This window comes from Rattus norvegicus, chromosome 1, assembly GCF_021556685.1.
Source record: "Rattus norvegicus strain SHRSP/BbbUtx chromosome 1, alternate assembly SHRSP_T2T, whole genome shotgun sequence".
In the NCBI taxonomy this organism is placed as follows: domain Eukaryota; kingdom Metazoa; phylum Chordata; class Mammalia; order Rodentia; family Muridae; genus Rattus; species Rattus norvegicus.
The window spans coordinates 194,274,379-194,295,000 of NC_141534.1; the positions used below are offsets into that span (position 1 = coordinate 194,274,379).

At 44.7% G+C, this 20,622-nt stretch overlaps 2 long non-coding RNA genes and 1 pseudogene across 5 annotated transcripts in view; 1 reads left to right on the forward strand and 2 right to left on the reverse strand.

The window, feature by feature from the left end:
* Positions 1-2,545: 2,545 nt before the first annotated feature.
* On the reverse strand, positions 2,546-3,895 carry LOC148007814 (small ribosomal subunit protein uS9 pseudogene; annotated as a pseudogene).
* Positions 3,896-3,987: 92 nt separating this feature from the next.
* Positions 3,988-20,622, forward strand: part of LOC147996967 (uncharacterized) — a 19,466-nt gene continuing 2,831 nt past the window's right edge. The window contains exons 1-2 of the long non-coding RNA XR_015652586.1: positions 3,988-4,063; positions 17,452-17,579. This is a non-coding gene — a long non-coding RNA (uncharacterized LOC147996967). The remainder of the gene's footprint in view (positions 4,064-17,451; positions 17,580-20,622) is intronic.
* The window catches only part of LOC147996968 (uncharacterized), a 19,646-nt gene continuing 13,367 nt past the window's right edge, over positions 14,344-20,622 (reverse strand). Inside the window, exons 3-5 of one of the 4 annotated variants that reach the window (XR_015652585.1) lie at positions 19,588-19,705; positions 19,058-19,113; positions 15,533-16,184 (exon numbers count right to left, since the gene is read on the reverse strand). This is a non-coding gene — a long non-coding RNA (uncharacterized LOC147996968). Of the gene's footprint in view, positions 16,185-19,057; positions 19,114-19,587; positions 19,706-20,622 lie in introns of all 4 variants that reach the window. The other 3 variants (XR_015652582.1, XR_015652584.1, XR_015652583.1) reach the window with 3 other exon arrangements.

A 20,622-nucleotide genomic window follows, 5' to 3' on the forward strand; every position in this document is an offset into this window, starting at 1 on the left:
GCGGTTAAGAGCACTACCTGCTCTTCCAGAGGTCCTGAGTTCAATTCCCAGCAACCACATGGTGGCTCACAACCATCTGTTATGGGATCTGATGCCCTCTTCTGGTGTGTCTGAAGTCAGCAACTGTGTACTCTCATACATGGAATAAATAAATGTAAAAAAAAGAAGAAGAAGAAGAAGAAGAAGAAGAAGAAGAAGAAGAAGAAGAAGAAGAAGAAGAAGAAGAAGAAGAAGAAGAAGAGAGAGGGTAAGAGGAAGAGAAAGGGGCAAGCAGTCTCTTATATAGTCAGGCACAGCTGGCTGTTGCCAGGGAACTGTGGGGCGGAGCATACCTGGCTGTTCCCAGGTAGCTGTGGGGGTGGAGCTTAGACAGAATACCAACAAGAACAAATTGTCAGAATTAATTTGAGGCCTATTTTTTTTTCTTTTTTCTTTTTTTCGGAGCTGGGGACCGAACCCAGGGCCTTGCGCTTGCTAGGCAAGCACTCTACCACTGAGCTAAATCCCCAACCCCTTTGAGGCCTATTTTTAATGATTGTTCTTAAATGCTTTATCTTTCCTTGTAACCCACTACCCACTGGAGGTGGTGGAAAGGAAAGGATGGGGGGAGGGGAGTGGACCTGCTTAGAAAGGTTCTTTGGAGCGACTCCCATCTGTGTTATTAGAAATCAGCAGTTGAGTTTACAGGTTAGCAGGCAGCAGCAGCTCAATCCACTAGCAAACACCTTACAGATGCACCAGCAGTCCTGTTCTGCAGAGTCAAGTTAGCAACAGCGGTGACACGACCTACCAGAGACAGCCAGGCCTCAGCCTTGGCTTGAGTCGCAGGAGAGACCTGGAGGAACACCAAAAGAAGTTTTCAGCCCTCTCTCAGGGAAGCGAAGATCAGCTAAGACTCGAGACCCACAAGCATTGCACAGCTAGCTGTACCAGCAAGCCAAGTTCTGTCTCCATCACTCCACGGAGTCCTATTTATACCCTCCAAACATCACCGTGCCTTGGCTCAGCATATGTATCCAATTAGCCCGAGTCCTCAGAAGCAGCAAGAAACTGCAACTCACCACCAGAAGTGTTTTGATGAGTTTCTCTCTATGGAGTCCTGAGAAATGCAGCTCAACAATGTACGGTGGACCAATACATTCGTGTTGTTAGCAACGAATCTTTCATCATTTGTCCTTTCACGTGCTTGCTTTAGCAGAACACCCTCTCTCCTATGTCTGCTTCAGCATGTACTTACATATACATAAAGGGATGTATGTATGTTCTAACAAAATGTTCCTTCACGTGTTTGCCCCAGCAAAACACCATCCAACCGACTTTCCAAAGAACCCTTGAGTTTCCACTTCACCAAGCAGAGCAATTCAGTGAGAAGCTGAAAGAAGGCAGATTGAGTCAGTTAGCTTGGAGAGGAGTTTGAACCAGAACAGCTGAGTTGAACCAGCCAGCTAGAGATGAGAAAGAACTAGAAAGGGTAAGCTTTATTCAGCAGTAAGCCTCTGTGGTAACAATTACTTCAGGCAAATAAAAGATACTTTTCTCTCCTCATATTCCCTTCCTCATCCCTCTATTTCCTTCCCTACTTCATTTGAGCCTCCTGTTCTAGTCTCCTTCCTCCATCTAAACATAACTATTTTTTCTATTTCTCTTTCCTAGGGAGATCTACTGTACTCTCCAGTCCCTTATTCTATACCTAACTACTGTGGTATTGTATAGATTGCACCTCTATTATCATTGACTTAACAGCTAATATTCACATGTAAGCTAATACATACCATATTTGTCTTTCTGGGTCTCGGTTACCTCACTCAGGATGAGTATTTTCTAGTTTCTTCCATTTGCCTCTAATTTTCATTTTTTTAAATTTACTTATTTATTATATGTAAGTACACTGTAGTTGTTTAGACACACCAGAAGAGGGCATCAGATTTCATTACAGAGGGTTGTGAGCCATCACGTGGTTGCTGAGAATTGAACTCAGGATCTCTGGAAGAGCAGCCAGTGCTCTTAATCACTGAGCCATCTCTCCGGCCCATTATTTCAGCTTTTAAATGGCTGAATAATATTCCATTGTGTAAATGTACCACATTTTCTCATCCGTTGATCTGTGACAGACGTCGAGGTTGTTTTCCAACTTGGAGCTATCATGAAGAGCAGCAGTGAACGTGGTTGAGCAAACGTCTCTCAGGTTGGATGGAGCATCCTTTGGGTATAGGCCCCATGGCCGAGCATATACAAACCACTACAGTGGTATAGCTGGATCTCGAGGCAGTTCAAGTTTCATGAGAAACCCCACATTGGTCTCCATACTGGCTGGACACATTTGCACTCATACCAGCAAAGGATGATTGTTCTGATAACTTCACATCCTTGCCAGCGTTTGCTTTATTGATCTTAGCCAATCTGCTGGGTGTGAGACAAAACCACAATGCAGTTTTGATTGACATTTCCCTGATGACTAAGATTCTTTCAATGTTTCTCAGCCATTGAGTTTCCTCTTTTGAGAATTCTGTTTAGAGCTGCACCCCATTTTTAAATTGAGTTATTTGATTATTTTTTTTTAAATCTTAGGATGTTTATTTCAAAGGTAAATCCTGATCCTTGAGATGGGCTTATCAGTAAGATTGCTGGCATGGACTGTGGGCATCAGGACCTCGGAACTTTTTGGATTCACAACCACTATCAGGCTGTGCTGGATGAGAGTATCTTTAGTCTCCTTCTTAGAGGTCTCAGCCATGTACTTTTGGTAATAAGCCATCAAGGCTTTGGAGATGGACTGTCAGATAGCATAGATTTGGGCCACATGACCACCACCCTTCACATGAACCTGGATATCCACACCAGCAAATTGCTCCTTGCCCAGAAGCAGAACCAGCTCCAGTAACTTGCTCAGCTTGATCATCTCCGGGGGATGTCTGCTCACCCATTTCCCCACGTGCGGTGTGCCATGCTGCGGCTGTCTTCTTGTGACCGAAGACCTACACAGGCTGCAGCAGACCCTGCGATTGTGTAGCAGCAAGTAAGAACTCGAGCTCCTCACCTCATGGTGCCACCAGAAAGGGGTTGGTTTCTGGATACCTTGTTTTTCTTAAATTCTTTATATATTTTGGATGTTAGCCTTCTAATGGACGTGGAGTTGGAAAAAAAAAAAAAACTTTTCTCATTCTGTAGCCAGCCTGCTTCTTGTCTGAATGACACTTCGCGGTGCAGAAGATTCTGTCTCGTGAGGTCCATTTATTAATTGTTGGCCTTGGGGCTGAAAATTGCCCTTTGAAGATCTGCAAAGAACGGTGTTGGCATAGTGAAGGGGACTGCACTGAATCTGTAGATGGCTTTCGGTAGGATGGCCACTTTTACTATGTTAATCCTACCTATCCATGAGCACGGGAGAGTTTCCCTTCTTCTGAGATATTCAGCTTCTTTCTACAGTGTCTTAGGGTTTTTCTCATACAAGTCTTACACTCGCTTGGTGAGTCACCCCAATATTTTCTATCCCTAGAGGCTCTTGTGAATGGTGTTAGTCTCCCTCTGTCCATTTGTTGTTCGTATACAGGATGGCTACTGATTTTATGAGAATTAATTTTGTATCCAGCTAATTTGCTGAAAGAGTTTATCTGTTGTAGGGGTTTCCCAGTGTCTGAGTCTGTGAGGTGCTGAGAAGATTTATTCTTTTGTGTTTGTATGAAATGTTCTGTAAATATGTTAGGTCCAATAGGTTTATTTTTTTTAAAGATTTATTTATTTATTTTATGTATGTGAGTACACCATTGCTGTCTTCAGACACACCAGAAGAGGGCGTTGGATCCCATTACAGATGGTTGTGAGCCACCATGTGGTTGCTGGGAATTGAACTCAGGACCTCTGGAAGAGCAGCCAGTGCTCTTAACCGCTGAGCCATCGTTCCAGTCCACCCCCCCCACCCCCCCACCCCCCCACCCCCCCACCCCCCCGTCCAGTAGGTTTATAATGTCAGTCAGCTACAGCATTTCTCTGTTTAGTTTTTGTCTAGATGACTTTCTACTGGGGAGAGCGGTATGCTGAAGTCCTGCACTATCAGTGTCTGAGGGTCAGTATATGATTTAACCTGAAGTAGTGGGGGTTTTTTGTTTGGTTTGGTTTTATTGTTTTTTATGAAGTGGGGTGCCCTTGTGTTTGGTCCATAGATGTTAAGAATTACAATATCCTCTTAGTGGATTTTTCCTTTGATTGGTATGTAGTATCCTTCCCTATCTCTTCTGTTTAGTTTTGGTTTAAAGTCTGCCTTGTCCAATATTAAAATGGCTACATAAGCTTGCTTCTTAGGTTCATTTGCTTGGAAATTTCTTCCATCCTTTCCCCCAGGCAACATCCATGATATTAAGGTGTGCTTCTTGGATGCAGCAGAAGGATGGGTCCTGTTTTCACATCCATTTTGTTAGTCCGTGTCTTTTCTTTTTTTAAGACAGGTTTTCTCTGTGCAGCCCTGGCTGTCCTAAACTTACTCTGTAGACAACGCTGGCCTAAAACTCAGAGAACTTCTTGCCTCTGCCTCCCAAGGCTGGGATGAAAGGCATGTGACACGACTGCCTGGTTAGTCTGCATCTTTTTATTGGGGAATTGAGACCTTTGATGCTGAGAGACGGCAGTGAGCAGCGTACATTGACTCCTGTTATTTTGTTGTTGTTGTTGTTGTGGTGGTGGTGGTGGTAGTGGTGGTGTGTGTGCACATGTGTGTGTGTGCACGCACATGTTTGTGTGTGTGTGCACATGTGTGTGTACATGTATGTGTGCACGTGTGTGTGTGTGTGTGTGTGTGTGTGTGTGTGTGTGTGTGTGTGTGCTTCCCCTCTTTCAATTTGCTGGTCTGAGATTGTTTATTCTTTTGTTTTCCTGGGTGTGGTTAATCTTTTTAGATTGGAGTTTTTGTTCTAGAGCCTTCTGTGGGACTGGATTTGAGGACAGCTATTGCTTAAATTTGACTTTATCGTGGAATGTTTTCTTTTCTCCATCTTTTGTGATTGAATTTTTTTTTTTTTTTTTTTTTGGTTCTTTTTTTCGGAGCTGGGGACCGAATCCAGGGCCTTGCGCTTCCTAGGCAAACGCTCTACCACTGAGTTAAATCCCCAACCCCGTGATTGAATGTTTTACTGTGTGTCATACTCTGGGCTGGCATCTGTGGTCTCTTAGGGTTTGTAAACATCTATCCAAAGTCCTTCTGGCTTTTCCTGTCTCCTTTGAGAAGTCAGGTTTGTTGTTACTGTTCTTTTTGCAAAACAGGGTTTCACTGTGTAGCCTTGGCTGTCCTGGAACTTACTTTGTAGCCCAGGGTGGCCTATAACTGAGAGGTCCACCTGCCTCTGCCTCCTAAGTGCTGGGATTAAAGACATGTGCCACCACTGCCAGCTAGAAGTCAGGTGTTATTCTAAAACGTCTGCCTTTATGTGTTAGCTGGTCTTTTTCCCTTGCAGCTTTTCTTTGCTCTATACATTTAGTGTTTTGACTATTATGTGCTGAGGGGATTTTTTTTCCTGTCCAGTCTGTTTGGTGTTCTGTATACTTCTTGTACCTTGATAGAAATCTCTTTCTTTAGGTTAGGAAAATTTTTCTTCTATTGTTTTGTTAAAAATATTTTCTATATCTTCGACCAGGATTTCTTCTCCCTCTTCTATTTCTATTATCCTTAGACTTGGTCTTTTCATAGCGTCCCAGACTTCCTGGATGTTTTGGGCTGGGACTTTTTAGATTTAACATTTTCTTTGACTGAGGTATCCATTTCTTCTATCCTGTCTTCAATGCCTGAGGTTCTGAGGCTCCTGTTCAAGTGCCTAAATTGTTCGTATCCAGATTTCCCTGAGTTTGAGTTTGTTTATTGATTCTGCTTTTACTTTCAGATCTTGAACTGATTTTTTTAAATTTCCTTCCACTGTGTTTTCATAGATTTCTTTAAGGGATTTATTCATTCCTTCTTTAAGGCTATCATATTCATAAAGGCTATTTTAAGGTTTTTGTCTTCTGCTTCAGCTGTATTGGAATATCCAGGACCCACTATGGTGGGTCTGCTGGGCTCTGGTGGAGACAGTCTGTCTGGCTATTATTGATTGTGTTTTTATGCAGGCGTCTGGGCATATGGGTTTGAGAAGATTTTAATTCTGAGTGCTGGTAATTGGACTTGTCCTTGTTGGGTGGGTGTTTTGTTCTTTGGTTTCTTTTGTGCTCTCTGGTTCTTAGAAGGCTATGGTATTTGTGTGTTGCTGGTAGGGAGTTCTTCTGGATACCTGCTATGTGCAGCCAGTAGTGGTTCTGGGTAAAATGTGTTTCTGGGTATTGGCAGCTGACACTTAGGAAGGGGGATGGACTAGAAGATGAGGTCTGTCTTAGGGTTTTACTGCTGTGAACAGACACCATGACCAATATAACTCTTATAAGGACAACATTTAATCGGGACTGGATTACAGGTTCAGTCCAGTATCATCAAGGCAGGAGCATGGCAGCATCCAGGCAGGCATGGTGCAGGAGGAGCTGAGAGTTGCAACTTTTATTCCAAAGGCAGCTAGGAGAAGACCGGTCTCCACATGGCTAGGATGAGGGTATTAAAGGTTGTACCCACAGTGACACACCTAATCCAACAAGGCCACATCTATTCCAACAAGGTTACACCTCCTAATAGTGCCAGCCCCTGGGCCAACCATATACAAACCATCATCTTCCCCTCCCTGGCCCCCATACACTTGTCCAAACAGATGAGTCTATGGGGGCCCTGGCTAAACCTAGCATAATGCAAAATACATTTAGTCCCACTTCCAAAGCCCCATGGTCCATAGCAGTCTCAACGATGTTAAAAGTCCAAAGTTCACAGACTCTTCTTAAATCCATCCAATCACTTAACTGTAGTCTCCAAAGCAAGACAGGAAACCAGCTGGGCAAACTCTGCGTCTCCATGTCTGACGTCAAAGCGGTCTTCAGACCTCCAGCTCCTTTTTCATCTTTGTTGACTGCAACTTCTTTCTCCTGTGCTGGTTCCACTCCCTGTTAGCAGCTTTCCTCAGCAGATATCCCACAGCTCTAGCATCTCAAACATCTTGGGGTCTCCAAGGCAAGTTCTTTGCATGACCCCTTCAGTCCCGGGTCTTCAACTGCCATTGAAGCTGTAACTTCATTAATGGCTGTCCATGGCCTCTCACAGTGCAAAGCCTCAGCTGCTCTTCATGACCCCCTCATGCCTTCAAAACCAGTACCACCTGGGTGACTCTTACACATTACCAAGTGCAGCTGCAGCAAGAGGTACAACCTTGTCTATCTCTGAAACAGCTTTTTTGTGCTCTCAGAAAATACTTCTCAGACGATTTTACTTTAGTTTAAATGATGTTTAATTTAGTTCCAGCTAACCTGCATCAATTGTCCCAGTAGTCTCCTTCTCCTCTTGACTCTAAAGCCCGAGCCACATGACCAAAGCTGTTGAGTTCTGCTGCTTGCTGGAGCTGGAAATGGCCTCTTATCCTATTAAATCATCACAGGCTTTTGGTTTTCCAACTCCTTCACACTGCATAGCTTGGCTGTCCTGAAATTGCTCTGCAGATTGACCTTAAACTCAGAGGCCTGCTTGCCTCAGTCTCCTGGAATTAGAGGCGTGTGCTACCTTGCCTAGGCCTGAGATTTTCATGGCCACTATGCCTCAAGATCTCCATGTCAAGATTCAGGTCAGAAACCTGTCTATCAGCCTCAAGATCTGGATCACAGGTGTGCCCTCCATTTCTGGATTGCAGTCCATTCCAGATGTAATCAAGTTGACAACAAGAATAGCCATCACAATGCACCCCTTGTCAACTTGACACAAATCATATGTTCAAATGAAGCAATGACCAGGTCATAGATACACCTAACATGATGTAATTATCCCTTGTACAATCGCAAATGCATTGAAAATCTAGAAAAGTTCAGAGTCCCTTGGGAGCACCCTTTTAGTGCCTCAACTTAAATAGTGATTGACATTCTCTCAATTGGTGCTAGAGAAAATGAAAATAAGCACAGATATCTATACAAATGTGTTCTTAACAAAATAAAACAGGGGCTGGAGAGATGGCTCAGTGGTTAAGAGCACTGGCTGCTCTTCCAGAGGTTCTGAGTTCAAATCCCAGCAACCACATGATGGCTCACAACCATCGGTAATGGGATCTGATGCCCTCTTCTGGTGTGTCTGAAGACAGATACCGTACACTTATAATAAATAAATAAATAAATAAATAAATAAATAAATAAATAAATAAATAAATCTTTAAAAACAAACAAACAAAAAGCCAAAATAAACCAGAAACCGTCACACCACTTATAATCCTCGTTTCTGCATCTGATCATGTGGCCTTAGATAGTGTTTATAACTACCTTCCTCTGCTACCCATTCTGTATTTTCTCCACCCTCTTCAAGCACCTCAGCAGATCTTGGCTCTTTTCCTGGAAGAGTGACCCATACCTTCATTCCTGATGGGTCTGTGTCATCCTGCTTGGATTAGGCTGTTGTAGTTTCTCATTGACTTTAACCACAGGTCATGGTAGTACTAAAAGGAGCCCTAAGGGATCTCCTGCACTCCAGATATAATTCTTTTTTTTTAAAGATTTATTATATATAAGTACACTGTAGCTGTCTTCAGATACACCAGAAGAGGGCATCGGATCTCTTTTTTTTTTTTTTTTTTGGTTCTTTTTTTCGGACCTGGGGACCAAACCCAGGGCCTTGTGCTTCCTAGGCAAGCGCTCTGCCACTGAGCCAAATCCCCAACCCCGGCATCGGATCTCTTTACAGATGGTTGTGAGCCACCATGTGGTTGCTGGGAATTGAACTCAGGACCTCTGGAAGAGTAGTCGGGTGCTCTTAACCATTGAGCCATCTCTCCAGCTCCCCAGATATAATTCTTATCTGCAGTGTGAAGAGGCAATCCAATTTCCCCATGGTGATCTGTATCTATCGCCCTTCCTAACACTGTTATTCCTTTTTTACTTCACCTGTTGGTTTAAGAGCATTAAAAGCCCAAAATGACTAGGGGGAAGTCTGAGCTTCCAGTTCAATGGAATATGTGTTGTGGCTCCTGGTGGGAGCACTCCTCCCTCTGGAACCAAAATTTCTAGGGCAGCAGAACTTAAGAGTTGTGGGGACAGGAAGCAAAAACTTTTCTAGTGGGTCACTAGGAGTAGATTCCTAGACCCATAGATCCTGGCTAGGGGAGAAACTGTACCAGTTATCAGATGCTGCTTCAAAGTATATCCTGCCCTCTGAAGAACCAGCCTGCTCCAGCCCTCCATGCTGCTGCCACCTAATTGGCACTGTAGCTGCATCTTCAAAAGGCCAATCCATCTTTCTGACCAGACCAGCTGCTTCAGGATGATGGGGAACAAAGACCAGTGGATTCCATGATTGTGGGCCCACTGTCATACTTCTCTGACTGTGAAATGAGTTCATTGGTCAGAAGCAATACTGTGTTGAATACCATGACAATGGATAAGGCATTCTGTAAGCCCACAAATGGAGGCAAATCTATAACCAGAATAAGTATCTACTTCTGTGAAAACAGAACATTGTCCTTTCCACAGACAAAGTAGGCCAATGTAGTCAACCTGCCACCAGGTTGCTGGCTGGTCACCTTGAAGAATGGTGCCATATCTGGGGCTCAGTGTTGGTTTCTGCTGAATGCCAGATCTGTCAACAGCAGAAACTGTAGCCAGGTCAGCCTTGGTGAGTGGAAGTTCATGTTGTTGAACCCAAGCATAACCCCCATCTCGGCCACCATGATCACTTTGTTCATGTACCCAGTGAGCAATGACAGGGATGGCTGGGGAAAGAGGCTGATGGTCAACAGAACGGGGTCATCTTATCAACTTGATTACTGAACTCGTTGAAGTCATCTTTTGGTGGGATTTATGTGGGACACAGATATCTTCACATCCTTTGCCCATTTCGAGAGATCTATCCACACACTTCTTCCCCAGATGCCTTTCTAACCAATTGTCAAATTGTGATCTTTCCAAGGCCCTGACCATCTAACCAATCTATCAGCTACAGCCCATGAGTCAGTGAACAATCATATATCTGGTCATTTCTTCTTCTAAGCAAACTATAATACCATGTGTACTGCCTGAAGTTCTGCCCACCGTGAAGATTTCCCTTCACTGGTATCTTTCAGGATTGTCCTAGGAAGCTGCAGCTGTCCACTCCTGGGTGGTGCCCGTATAACGTGCAGAGTCATCAGTAAACCAGGTCCCAGTCTTCTCTTCTTCAGTCAGCTGACCATAGGGAACACCCCATGAGGCTATAGGCGCATGCTTGGCAGCAGATGGCATTGTAACAGGGATAGAAACCATAGGCGTTTGAGCAACTTCTTCATGTAACTTGCTTGTGCCTTCAGGACCTGCTCTGGCCTGATCATGTATATACCACATTCATTTGACAATAGATTGCTGCTGTGCATGTCCTACTTTATGACTTGAAGGATCTGATAACACCCAGCTCATGATGGGCAGTTCAGGTTGCATGGTAACTTGGTGTCCTATTGTCAAAAGGTTCTGTTTCCACCAAGGCCCAATAGCAGGCCAAGAGCTGTTTCAAAAATAGTTGTCTGCAGAAGATGGTAGAGCTTTGCTCCAAATCCCAAAGGTCTCTTCTGTGACTCACCTACAGGGGCCTCCAGAGGCTCCAAACAGCATCTCTATCTGCCACTGACACCTCGAGCACCATGGGGTTGACTGGATCACATGGTCCAAGTGGTAGAGCAGCCTGCACAGCAGCCTCAACCTGCTGAAGAGCCTCCTCCTGACCCAGGCTCCACACAAAGCTAGCAGCTTTCTGAGTCACTTGGTAAATGGGCCTGAGTAACACACCCAAGTGAGGACTGTGCTGTCGCTGGAATCCAAACAGACCCTGTAAACACTTTGCTTCTTTCTTGGTGGTGGGAGGGGCCAGGTGCGATAACTTATTTTTCATCTTAAAAGGAATGTCTCTGCGTGCCTCACATGACTGGACTAAGAATTTCACTGATGTAGAGGGTCCTTGAATTTTGGTTGGATTTATTTCCCATCCTCTGATATACATATGTTTCACCAATGAGTCTAAAGTGGTTGCTACCTACTGCTCACTTGGTCTAATCAGCATAATGTCATCAATACAGTGCATCAATGTGATATTTTGTGGATGAGACAGATGATCAAGATCCCTTCTAGGGGCTGGAGAGATGGCTCAGGGGTTAAGAGCACTGACTGCTTTTCCGGAGGTCCTGAGTTCAATTCCCAGCAACCACATGGTGGCTCGCAACCATCTGTAATGGGATCTGATGCCCTCTTCTGCTGTGTCTGGAGACAGCTATAGTGTACTCGTATAAATAAAATAAATAAGTCTTTTTTAAAAATCCCTTCTAACTAAGCTATGACAAAGGGCAGGAGAGTTAATATATCCTTGAGGCGAAACTGTAAAGGTATACTGCTGGCCTTGCCAACTGAAAGCAAACTGCTTCTGGGGGCCGTTATGGACAGGTACCGAGAAGGCATTTGTGAGATCAATAGCCGCATACCAGGCACCAGGAGATGTGTTAATTTGCTCAAGTAATGAAGCTACATCTGGTACAGCAGCTGCAATCAGTTACTACCTGGTTTAGTTTTCGATAGTCAACTGTCATTCACAGTCCATCTGTCTGTCTTCACTGACCAGGTAGGAATGTTAAAGAGGGATGAGGTGGGAACTGCTGCCCCTGCATCTTTTTTTTTTTTTTTCTTTTTCTTTTTTTCGGAGCTGGGGACTGAACCCAGGGCCTTGCACTTGCTAGGCAAGCGCTCTACCACTGAGCTAAATCCCCAACCCCGACACTGTTTTTGATTCACTATTTTCTTGGGCAAAGGCAGCTCTAAAGACTTCCTAGGTTTCTCTTTTTTTTTTTTTTTTCCGGGGCTGGGGACTGAACCCAGGACCTTGCGCTTCCTAGGTAAGCGCTCTACCACTGAGCCAAATCCCCAACCCCTAAAGACTTCCATTTAGCCTTTCCAACCATAATAACCTCACGTCACAGGTCAGGGAACCAATGTGAGAATTCTGCCAATTTCTAAGTATATCTATTCCAATGATACATGCTGGAACTGGGGAAATGACCACAGGATGTGTTCGGGGACCCAATGGACCTACTATGAGTCAGACATCAGCCGAAACTCCATTATCGCCTGGCCTCCACAAGCCCCTACTTTAACAGGAGGGCCACAATGTTTCTTGGGATCTCCTGGGATCAGCGTCAATTCAGAACCAGGATCCAATAGACCCCGGAAAGTCTGATTATTTCCTTCCCCCAGTGTATAGTTAGTTACCCTTGTAAGAGGTGGTAGGTCCCTCTGGGGAAGAGCTGGAGAAAGGCTAACAGCAAAACTTTTAGGTGCCTTAGCAAGATTCTTCTTCAGGGAAACCTGGCCACCCCTTCATTCAAGGGGTTCTGGACCTGCAAACTGGCTCAAGTCTGGAAATTTATTCACTAGCCAAGATTGCCTTTTGTCATGATCCAATGTAGCCTTTCTTTCATTTGAGAGTTTTTCTGCTTATACAGATAAACAGATATGCAGTAGGCTTCCTATCTGTTTCATGCCTGGAAACACCACGACTGATTAGCCAGTACCAAAGGTCCAAACAAGTCATGCCATTGTAAATTTCACCTCTTCTGTGCTGGCCATTACAGGCTATGTCATTATAAATGTTGTTTTGTCTACACTGTCCATTAAAATAACTATGATCGGGGTTGGGGATTTAGCTCAGTGGTAGATCGCTTGCCTAGCAAGCGCAAGGCCCTGGGTTCGGTCCCCAGCTCCGAAAAATAGAAAAGAAAAAAAAAATAACTATGATCACCTTGTCTCTGGCGATTCACTGCTGCCATCTGGCCCTTGCTACCTTGGGGCCCAATTGAACCCACTGCATTTAATTCATCTAATTTTTTTTCTTTTCTTTTTTTCAGAGCCGGGACTGAATCCAGGGCCTTGCGCTTGCTAGGCAAGTGCTCTACCACTGAGCTAAATCCCCAACCCCAATTCATCTAATTGAGCAGCAGCGTCTCCAACCCTGGCACAAGGAAAAGGGCAAGAACAGAACCCTTCAAATGTGCTGCCCCTCTCACCAGTTTGGGTCTTATAGGATTTGTGAAGGGCATTACCTTCTGGGCCTTCCCATTGTGGAGGATTAGGTCTTACACAGCGTATCCACTCTAGCAATGCAAGTTCCCTGAGCCTTAAAATCCCTTCATCAACATGAAGCCAAGGGATATTAGGCATCTCCAACTCCTCTTCAGTAGGCCGTCCTTTGATAACCGCTTCAGCCAACCATTCAAACAAACTTCTGACACCTTTTTTTTTTTTAACTGTGTGAGCTTCCATATTAAACCTAGAGTCTCCACTCAGCCCGATATAGTTTTATAATCTTTTCACCATTATCCAGCACCCTTAAAATCCATTCCCACACATATTCCCCAGACTTCTGCTTGAATGAATTACCAAACTCATTAAGCTCCTTAGCAGTGTAGCACGTTTCCTCATGGACGACACTTTCTACCTCCCCTCTAGGGGCCTGCTTCACCTTGAGTCTGGTTATGGGTCTAGAAGAAGCTATTGGTGGGCCTTGAGGAACATCAGTATTATCTTGCCCAACATTTTCTTCAGAGAAAGTCACTGCTGGTTTATCAGACAATGAAGGATTAACTTCCTCCTGTGAAAAAGGCATTATTTCAAAGGGTGGGTACTACTTCCTCAGGTGAGGTAAAGCCTTGAGAATCTGAGGATTCAAAGTTTTCAGCTCAGGGTCCTCCCACACATCCCCATCCCAAGTTACAGGATGCCATTCTTTGCCAGTTAACGCCCTTACTTTAACTGCTGATGCCCTCCCTCTGAGGCTGAGACTTGAATTTTCACTGTAATTCAGCCAGCCTTATAACGAGGGCTTCAGTTTGATTTTCTGCAACTCGAGCTCTGTGGCTGCTGGAGAGAAGATTCTCTTCAAGGGCACACTTAGAAAACCTTGAAATTGTTTACTTGCATCTGAAGCCCTACAATTTTATCAGACAGCTCATTCGTTTCCTTCGTCAATTTTTCCAGACATACTAAGAGCAACAAACCAGCAAAATAATTTTTCTTATTTTCCCCCAAATTGTAGAAAACTTCATATACTGGATCACCTAATTCATTGCCAGTCAGTATTGACAGATCAAGATAATAAAGGCATTAGCTTCTTTAAGTTTGAAATAGTTTCCACCACGGGCCTTCTTTATTTCCCGAGAACGCACGAGAGAGAATCTGGAGAGACTTCAGTAGTTCAAGATGCTGGTGAATTAGAAGGTGCTAGCAAATTATTAAACCAGATTCTTTTTTTTTTTAAAGATTTATTCATTTATTATATATAAGTACACTGTAGCTGTCTTCAGATGCACCAGAAGAGGGCATCAGATCTCTTTATGGATGGTTGTGAGCCACTATGTGGTTGCTGGGAATTGAACTCATGACCTCTGGAAGAGCAGTCGGGAGCTCTTAACCGCTGAGCCATCTCTCCAGCCCATTAAACCAGATTCTTAAAAGATTCATCCTTATACTTCTGCTTCTCTAGAACCAATCCTGTTACCAATTTCTGTCTTAGTCAGGGTTCTCTGAAGTCACAGAACTTACAGAATGTCTCTCTATATATTAAGGGAATTTATTGTGATGACTTACAGTCTGTAGTCCAACTAACCCAACAATAGGCAGCTGTGGATGGGAAGTCCCAGAGTCTAGTAGCTGTTCAATCCCACAAGGCTGGTTGTTAGATCTGGCCTTCTGTAGAAGTAGGTTTCAGCAGATGTGCTGGCAAGTAAGGGCAAGCAGTTGAAAGGTGAATCTTCCTTCTTCCAATGTCCTTCTGTAGGCCTCCAGCAGAAAGTATGGCTCAGATTACCACCACGCCTAGATCTAAAACTTGCTTTGCCCCAGGCTGACCTTGAAATCAGGGATCAGTTCGCCTCAGTCTCCTGGAATTAGTTGTGTGTACTACCTTGCTTAGGCCTGAGATTTTCATGGCCACTATGCCTCAATATCTCCATGTCAAGATTTGTGTCAGAAGCCTGTCCTCCAGCCTCAAGATCTGGATCACAGGTGTGTCCTCCATTTCTGGATTGCAGTTCATTCCAGATGTAATCAGGTTGACAACTAGAAACAGCCACCACAGTGGGCTTTCTCACAGTCCAGAAGAGGGTGTTAGATCTCCTAGACTGACCGTAGGCAGTTTTGAGACACCAGTGTGGATGCTGGTATCTGAAGCCTGGCCTTCTAGAAGAGCAGCTAATGCTCTTAATGACTGAGCCATCCGCAGCCCTATGAAACTGATTTTAATAATTATGAGAACTGACTTAGTTCAGCTAGCACGAACTAATGCTCCTCCCTCACAGTACCTGTCAGCTGTGCGGGACATACAATGGAGTTTAGGAGACTTCCTACGCCTATTCTAACTTTTGCCTTTGTTCTTTCAAACTGTAAAAAGGCAGATTCTTTTTCTTTTTTTTCCTCTTTTTGATTTTTTTTTTTTTTTAGAGACAGAGTCTCATGTAGCCCAAGCTGCCTTCACACACACCATATAGCCAAGAAAGACCTTGAACTTGTGAACTTATGATCCTCCTGTCTCCACATCTTTCAAGTATTAGGATTATGGGCATGTGCCACTCAAGCTGATGGCTGACATAATTTTCTATCTTCCTCCTACTGTAGTTAAAAAAAAAATAAAAGCAATACTTCTGGAAGTTTCTATGCCTATATCTGAATATAAGTTAGAAATGTTTCCATCTCCCACCACACTGTTTTGAAATGTTTGTATTGGCCTTGCCTGCACTCCCGGACCTGGTTTTCTATTGCAAAGACTGAGCTGAGGGAACAATCAGTCCCAGCAGGTCTGGCCTCACCTCTCAGGAGTCAGGGCCAGCACATCCTGTGAACATCAGTCCATAGTCCCCTTCGGCATGATGGGACCCACAGACAGGGCGATCAGAGCTTGTTAAACAGTGATGAAGGCCTGACCACAAGTGACTGTGCACTTTGTGCTGTCAACGTCAGTCGTTCAATAAACGAGCGTTCAGGTAAGCGCTGCCTCGCATCTGTGGTGGAGTCTACTCCATGAGAAATACGAGAAGAAGAAAGGTTTGCCTTATGTTTCCATCCACAGTCAGCCAGCAGGATTGCTTTCTGACCTATGGGGAGATGGAAAGGTTAGGGCAGAACTGAGCTGCTGGTCTCACAGCACCAGGTAACAGAAATCAAAATGGGGCCCAAATAAAATCTGCATCTCCAGCCAGACCCCGCCTCCTCATAACCCACTCGGTATGAAGTCAGACAGCACATTTCACTGGTGGGCTTAGCAGTCTGATAAGCCAAATGCTTCGTGATAGACCAGGCCTCAGGATCTCATCTGCCTCACACAATCCTTTGAGGGGCATGAGAGACATCTCATATCCAAACGGTGGCAGGCAGCGGGCTCCATTGCCAGCGTGTTAGGGCTGGCACAGTAGTTTCCTTTTCCTTAAAACTCACATCTGATGCTCAGACACTGGGAATAGTGTTGGCATTGCCTATGTTTTTCATCCACCGTGCCCAGTGTGACCCTCTGACATCACCAACACCAACTGAGGCTCTCGTCAGGAAACAGCACAGATTGCCACACTTTGTCTATATTTGTAAATGTCTTCATCAACATCAGAATGTGTAAATGTTTCGCTGTGACACTCAGAAGCTGACTAATATCTTAACTGTTTCTGTTCCTACCAACAGAAACCTCATCTTAGCTCTCTGGCCTCTGACCTGCCACCCGTCACTGGCCTTCTCCCGGCTTCATTAATCTTCATCCTTCATTTCAGGACACTCACTGAGCCAGGGCTAAGCCTTTAAATCCAGGTGATGACAGACAGATGCTAGGTAATTTATGGAAACAGGAAGCAAAATCTTCACCTAGTCAGGGAGTGCGGTAGGGATCAGTAAACAGAATCTCTCTTTCTTCAAGACAGGGTTTCTCTGTGTATCTCTGGCTGTCCAGGAATTCTCTCCAGTCTAGACTGGAACTCAGAGATCTACATGCCTCTGTCTTCTGGGCGCTGGGATTAAATGTGTGTACATCTCACAGCTCCTGATATTTTTTTCAAAAGACAAATAAATTGGCCCTTTTAATCAAGGATAGTCTGTGACCCCTGGCTTTTCCACCCATGCCTCGGTTCATGAATGATAATTCAGAGGTTTATAATTTATTAACGGTGCTTACGGCCTTTTGCTAGGCTTGCTCCCTGACAAGTCTGTAACCTATTTAAGCGGTTTAGACTATCCTGTGTCTGCCACGTGGCTGACTCCCTCTCCTCAGTTTCATACCTCGAACTTCCTCAGATTGCCCAGAGTTCCTATCCCTGTACCGGAACTCTCACCTTCTACTTCCTGCCTTTTGCTAATAGGCCATCATCTTTCTATTGACAGGTGATGCTTCTGCAGAGTACACAAGACATCATTCCCTACAACAGCCTTCTTGGAAGAGACGTGAATGACCTAAGAAGAACAAAGAGCTCCCTGGAAACTGCTGTCAAGGTCACCCTACAGCCTCACAGGTTCAGCCTGCCAACTAAGAGTTTTCTTTACGTTATCTTTCTTTTCTTTTGTTGTTGTTGTTGTTGTTGTTGTTGTTGTTTTGTGACTAAGAGCCACCTTCAGCCTCATTGGCCACTCTGCCATCTTGGCTTGAGGGGGTTGGACAGGTATGTGTGTCTGTATGTTCATACGCTTGTGGGAATAGGCAGGACACATGTATGGTGCTGCAAGTGGAGGCCAGAGGTCAACACGGGGTGATGCTCCCCAGGTGGTCTTTTTTTTTTAATATGGTCTCACTTTCTATATAGACCTGAATGGCCTGGAGCTCACAGAGATCCACCTGCCTCTGACTCCTGAGTGCTGGGGTTAAAAGTGTGCATCAACACACTCAACACCGCCTTTTGGGGTTTATTTGTTTGTTGGGTTTTGGTTTTGGTTTTTTGAGACAGAGTCTTGAGGCTGGAGAAGTTTCTCAGTGGGTAAAATCACTTGCTCTGTAATTTTAAGGACCAGAGATTACAGCATCCATCAGGATCACAGCATCCGGTTAGTAGTAAGTGGGGTGTTCCACAGATGCCTGGACCTCAGCTTTGAGGGATCTAATGCCCTCTACTGGTCTCTACACACTCACACAGCCAGACTCATGTACACACACACACACACTGTACACACACACACACTGTACACACATACACTGTATACACACTATACACACTGTACACACACTGTACACACACTGTACACACACTGTACACACACACTATACACACACTGTACACACACTGTACACACACACTATACACACACTGTACACACACACTATACACACACACTATACACACATGCTGTACACACACACTATACACACACACTATACACACATGCTGTACACACACACTATACACACACACTATACACACATTGTACACACACACACTGTACACACACACACACACACACACACACACACACACACACTGCACACATACTGTCCTAGTTAGGGTTACTATTGCTATGATGAAACACCATGACCAAAGCAACTTGGGAGTTAATTTGGTTTACACTTCCGCATTGTGGTCCATCACGGAGGGAAGCCAGGACAGGAACTCACACAGAAGACAGGAGCTGATGCAGAGGCCATGGAGGGGTCTACCAGCTCGGGATGGTACCACCCACAGTGGCCCAGGTCCTCTCCAGTCAATCACTAATTAAGAAAATACCTTTCAGGTCTGCCTATGACCCGATCTCATGGAGACATCATCTTAACAAGGCTCTCTCTCCTCTCAGAAACTTGTACTGATGTATTTAGGAATATGTACATATACAAAGAAAGGGAAGCCATGAGACTGAGAGAGAACGAGGGCAGGAAGTGTATGAGAGTTGTTAAAGTGGAGAGGGAAAGAAGAAGATGATAGGACCAGATTTTAATTTCAAAAATAGTATTAAAAAGTTAAATAAAATTTAAATACATCAAAATTGAAAAAAGACAGAATCTTACTTCACAGCCCAGGCTGGCCCAGGTCTTCTGATCCTCCTGCTTTAGCCTCTCAAATGCTAGGATTGAAGATGTGTGTTACCACTTCTGGTTGAAAACTTTCCCAGCATGCTAATTATGAGCAGATATCAAGTCACCAGACAGAAAAGAAAAGCATCTGACGTAAAATTCTTGTGTACAGCTTAACAAAACCCCAGCCTCCACCCCATGCCTCTTCATGGGGGGGACGTCTTTATCTCTCTTCTGTTGGAATACTGGAGTCGGGGTGATCTATGAGGAAAAGTGGTTGATTTAGTTTGCCTCTCTGGAGGCTGGGGAGTCTGATATCAGGTTGCAGGCATCTAATGACACCCACTTTCTGCATCACCCCAGGCTTTAGAAGAGGAAGGCTTTGCACGGGGGTGCACACCTTTAACCCCAGCACTGAGGCAGAAGTGAACAGATCTCTGATAGTTTCAGGCCAGCCTGGTCTACATGGTGAGACTCTGTCTCAAAGGGGAGAAAAGGAGGAGGAAGAGAAGTCTGTGACTCACCATGTGATGCCCTCAGCTGGGTTGTGGTAGCTGAAAACAGACTTGGACATTACCCCTGCGGGGGAGTGCGGTGTAGACTGAGCTCTTGACACTGTCCTCGTGTACTTCACAGCCAACCCTGTAATAAGAGTAGAAAACAGGAGTGAGCTCCCAGATGGAGTCACCAACACAGCGAAAGAAACAGACCCAGAACAGAGACTGTAAGATCCAAAAGGCAACGAAGACACAAACACACACACACACACACACACACACACACACACACACACACACACACACACACACACACATGGCTTTCAGAGGGGTCATAACCCAGAAAGGGAGTAGATCCCATCTCTGTCTGTTCCAGGACCAAGTGAATTCAAGGACAGCCAAAGCTACCTAGTGAGATCCTGTCTCGAGACAAAATGAACAAAAGACAGACAGACAGGCTGATGACAAACTAATTACAGTCTGATCTGGGCCAGCAAATGGGCACCAAATGCTGGCCTGCTGTACCCAATTTGCCCAGAAATTCCTATTCTTTCTCCACTGTTTTTGAGTCCCTGATATTCATAGACTTCAGCCAGTGATAACCAAATGTTCCTAATGGCTAATATAACCCCATGCTCAGGGACTGATTTTCTCATGTTGCCTCAGATGAGGGAGCCTTTGTCTCCAAGTGGGGTGACTGTATTATGCGTCCACTTTGACAGCACTCAGACCCCTCCCATCCCTGTCATGTCCTGCAGCCTCATAAGCCAAACTATGAGGCACTTTCAGTTGTCTTTAATGTCTTTCCCAATCCAAGCAGTTTGGAGGCTGTGTTCCCCCAGCATCATAGTTTCTGGGCTGGGTCGTTGCTAGGGCTTCTGTTCATCGGGTCTGGAGTTTCCCTTCCTCTGTATTAAAGATTGAAGCTGAAGGGTATCTTCTACCGCATTTCCTCCCTCTCTGTTGTCTGATTCATTCCTCTTTCCCACTTTTCCTGCCAAACCAAGGCTAGTTCTGTGGGTGGTGTCTGCATGTTTCCTTCTCACAGTCATTGGCTTACAT